We start from the raw sequence: 4,869 nt of genomic DNA, 5'->3' as shown, positions 1-4,869 counted from the left end.
TTATATGCCTGAAGGTTTTGCACTGAATTATTCACATTTAAAGATCAGCCTGGTTACCAGCAAAGTATTTATATGTTTTAAAAAAGGGGGCAGTGTTAAAAAGGTCTCTCCTAAACTCTTACCAAGCCTGTAAACAAGCTAAGTGAACTGCAGAGTTCAGCTCTAAACACATCCTCTAAGAAGGATACTTAATATGCCTTTAAGACCTAAAGTAAACAGTAGCTTTTATTGTGGCAGCGAGATTTCCCTCTGAAAACAGATTTAAGAGTAAGCACGAGGCCATTAAGAAAACCATCGGAGAGGTTTGCAGTCAATTAGTCCTGAACATTAAAGCTTCAGGAATCAGTGAAGCACTACATGGAAAGCAGGATACAGAAATACATGAATATAAATCGTGACTCGTTTTAAATAGGCAGAAAGATTCCCTCCTTTATTTGGGATATTAATCTGAGAATCTAATGTTTGAGATATCCACATATCTGTTCTAATGAGATACAATTAGGATAAGGGGATGAGGACAGTGGCTGTGACACGGAGAAAGAATCTATCCATTTTTTGCTTCTGCCAAGATCTCATCTGCAGAGCACCTTAAATATTTGCCACAATGAAAGTCTCTACAAAGTGCTGCAGCTTCTTTGCACAAGCAAACCCGGAGGCATTTAGAGGGCCCAAGAAATTATTAGCAAATAATTTTTGACCTGTCAAGTGAAGAGGGCTCAATTCTACGGAAATGGCATTTTGCTAAGTTTCAGCAGTATAATGAAGCTCTACAAAACCTAGGGCAAAAAACTTGAATTGTGTCTACGTCTCAGTGGCATTCTTATAGAGAGCCACACACAGCCAATCAACTTTTATACACAAATCCTGCCCAGACATAATTTAAAAGTTCTGAAAGGCAGCAGCAGAAGAAAGGTATTGTCCAAAGATAGAAAAAGGTGTGATTAATGTAGCGGCGATGTGTTTAATGTGGCGGTAATGAGTTCTGCCAAGTATTTTGTGAGATTTGGCCAAAGAATGAAATGACAGACAGGGCACATTATAACAAAGAGCTGTGAGTTAAAGACCTGCACAGGATAAAAAGGAAGTAAGGGGTGATGAAAATTATTCCTTCCACACCTAAAATTTCATAATCAGCAGAGAGACACAGAATTCTGTTGGCCAGGATTTACTTAGTGCAGTGTCTCCAATTAAGTCCACAACAACCTGGCCTTGTAGCTTTAGAAATCAGCCATAAGGCATTCAACATCGTCTCTTTGAATAAACCGTGGCTACCCATCCTTGGCATTAACAAATGAAGAGAGTGCACACATCAATCTTAATAAATCACAAATCACAAACAGGACTTATAACATTTTTACAATTCTCATGTTTGCCTTGAAGTCAAAAACACCCACACTTACTGTATATTCTCTACAGTTCTGTGGCTAGAGATGCTGCTTTCCTTTCACAAACAAAGTTTCTTAATTTTCGTTGACTACACCCCTCATCCCCTGGCATTCAAAGTTCACAGCAAACAAACAATTACAGCTGATGGAACTGAAGACATTATAAAAGAAACAGTCTAAGCAAGATTATGAGAGAAACGTGGCACTCAAATAATCTAGAATCTAAATCCATATATGAATCCTTTCTTTAAGGATGGGCTCAGCACTCTGTAGAGAAAAAGGTATATGTATCTGCAAGCTCTTTCTTTCGATTACTACCCAGAACTAATTACCATAGGTTTGGCTTTAGCACAGACTGATTGGTAAATTGACAGTTTTGCCTTCCAGCTCAGCTCTCACGTCACCACTACAGGCAGGCACAATGCCCACGTAACTGCAGATGTCCCCTGACGAACCTGAAGCTCTATTTCCGAAGATACCGGCAGTCTCTCCCTGACTCTCATCCCAGCCACTGTACAATCAGCTGCACATCATGCTTGAGGCCATATTATAATCAAGTTACCACAACCACATTGTCTGAAAAAGCAGGGATTTCCAAAACAGAAGTTCTCCTATCCCCAGCTATGCTTTAAGGTCCTGTCCATGAACAGAGATGAGGGGCAACTTATGCCAAGAAACACTGCTTGACTTTGTACCAGGCATGTAACTATGGCCCTAGACCCTGTACTTCCACAGTACCCCTTCTCAGCTAAACCCTGGGGAACCCAGTTGCTTCCCCAAAGCACATGTAGACGTCTGTCATTTAAGCGCTCCTTCGGCTGCACGAGAATAAACCCAGCTAGGATCAGCATTTCTCTGCCCCGACCAAAGCTCCCTGGAACCAAGCCCTGATTTCCTTTCCTGAGTTGAGGCCAAGCCAAAGTTCTTCTCCGTTGCCTCCCCAACCGCCTGCCACACTCCAACCTTTCTTATTCTACGACTACCAACTGGAGCCTTCCCACATTGTTTTTTACATTTTCCAGTTGTACACAGTGCTATCAAGTTTAAATGAGCCAACACAAAGGCGATATACTAACACCCTCAGCATTATTATGCCAGTACATACAAAATCTGTTGCAGCACGTAGTGGCTAATAGGACTTTAATTAACTCCAATAAACTACACATAGAGCCAACAAAATTATAATAAAGAAGGAAAACAAACTTCAGTTTCACAGCCACAATCAGTGTGAGTGGAGGAGAGAGAACAAAACAGGAAACTCAAACTAATCTTTTGACTAAAGACATGTTTTAAGTGGTACCAAGGATAACAATTTGTTTTCGCATCACGCCTCCATCCTTAAAGATAACAAAAATCACAGGGAGGGATGGTCTTATGTCAGACACAAGACAGGAACTGTTGGGTCTGGGTTAAAGTCGCCATTGCCCTACCGCTGTCCACAGGGCAAGAACCATGTTTAAGCCACAGGCCACCCTTTATTAAGGCTCTGTCAGCATGGCACAACGGCAGCCTAATGGTTACAATTAACAATCCCTACTGCTGACAGAGCCCCTATCAGAATGCCCCCTGTGTGATACTTGCAGCCTGATCCTGTTCTAATGATTGTGTTTTATGGGTGCAGTGAAAAAGAAACCTGAGCTAAAAGATGGAGCCAGAAGATGAAGAATAGAGAAAGAGGAGGTTTAGAAATAAAGAATAGCGCTAAAATGGGACAGAAGTTTCAGATAAATCTAATCATGAATGGAGCTTTGAGAAAATAACACAGAATGTGGCTCTTGGGTTTAGACAAGGAATAGTATGCAGTGCTGAGATATACTGTAGTTATTGGTTGGAGAAAAGCACTATCATATAACAGTATAATAAAAAAATGAAAGAAAAACATTTTTTCTTATAGGTTTGGTTTTATTGGGTTGCTGCAATGATAAACACAAACGGCAATATAAACCATCTTCATACTGGAGACACAATTTTCAGTTACAATTTTAAGAAGCACATATGTGTTCTATTGCTACATTTTCCATGTCTATTACATTGAAACAACATACAGGGCAGGGAGAGGACAAAGATAGTTTTACACTGATCTGTAAAATTATGTTGGCTGTTGTTTGCTGGAGTCAACCCTGAGATTGGGGAAGAGCTGAGAAGTCCTATAAATAAAAGCTTCAACGTGGTGGTTTCATTTGTCTAACCATCTGTTTTATCCCAATTCTATTTCCTTCAATCGTAGCATATTCTGTGGATGAACAAAGCCGTTTTTTTCCATCACGTTTTGAAAGCAAATTTATTGCTTTATTAATGTCAGTTCGTTTTTAGCTGTTTTAATGTTGCCATCTAAATAAAGAGCAAACTGCTCATTTTAAAATACCACTTCTTTAGTTATTTAGTTATTCAGAATAAAGTTCAGATGGTTATTGGCAGTCACAAGAAAACAGGCCATCTGGAAGTGTGAGAGTTTTCCTCGTGGAGCGGTGGAGCGGTAAGCTGGTCATGAGTCTAACAACACCAAATATGAAATGAGATTGGAAAATTCTCATGTTGTTTGATCCTCCTGACCAATTGACTCCATACAGATGTTAGTCTGGCAGTGTTTAAATTAGCATTTGACAGTTTTTTCCCCTCCTGCCAAGTTTACTATGGAGTTGCAGTGTCCTTAATTTATATTCAAGTTATTATGTTGAAATTGAAGTAAAAAATGTTCATGAGCCAGAAGAGCTTCAATCCATTGGGTTTCTGGAACTCTGTACATGATTCTTTCAAAAGACATCCTCTCATTTGGTTTGATTATGGTAGCAGAGAGTGCTAACGCACCAAATATAAAGGGTTTTGCTGAACAACCATTCTGATGTACCTGTTCAGGGTGATACGCTTGTTGTACAGCGTTCTGTTGATGACAAGTGGCTGCCAGCAAACATTTTAGGCTCTGTTGCCTAGGTGATGCTCTAATGTATGTACCACCATGTGATTGAATGAGAGTGTCCATGAGTTTGGTATCCTTCATTCTCACTTGTATTCACTTCAATCACTTGCCTAAAAATTACTAACTGGTTAACTTAAGGAACCACCAGTTTCACCACTGATCGCTCACTGAATATAAGTGATTTTCTCTGGTCAATGTGTCACTGCTAGTTCCTTCCTGTTTGGACGGTATTTACGACCTCAGTTACACAAGCCTAGAGCATAGGTGTCAAACTCTGGCCCTGCGAAGCCATACCAAATTACTATTAGAGCTGGCCTACTGGTATTATACAGCTAATATATTTATTGTTTAGTATTAAGCTTTGCTTGTTCCATATTCAGCTTTTCAGCAAAATGTGTTTGAGTCCATAAGAAAAGATTCATTCTTATATCTGGAGGAATAAATATATTTCAATTAGAGCTGGGCGATATGAGATTTTTTCATATCACGATATGTTTTTTTCATTTCAGGCGATAACGATATCCATCACGATATAAGCCAAATAACTATATTTGTAAGATTTAAATG

At 39.5% G+C, this 4,869-nt stretch overlaps 1 protein-coding gene across 1 annotated transcript in view; it reads right to left on the bottom strand.

Annotated features, from left to right (window-relative positions):
* Positions 1–4,869, bottom strand: part of tex264a (testis expressed 264, ER-phagy receptor a) — a 74,466-nt gene that overhangs the window by 23,299 nt on the left and 46,298 nt on the right. The gene's annotated exons all lie outside the window — the stretch shown is intronic.

Source organism: Pundamilia nyererei, unplaced genomic scaffold, assembly GCF_000239375.1.
Source record: "Pundamilia nyererei isolate P.nyererei 1_Seehausen unplaced genomic scaffold, PunNye1.0 scaffold00110, whole genome shotgun sequence".
NCBI classification, from domain to species: Eukaryota; Metazoa; Chordata; class Actinopteri; order Cichliformes; family Cichlidae; genus Pundamilia; species Pundamilia nyererei.
Note: the sequence above shows the minus strand (reverse complement) of the source record. Positions and strands in the feature narration are given on the sequence as shown.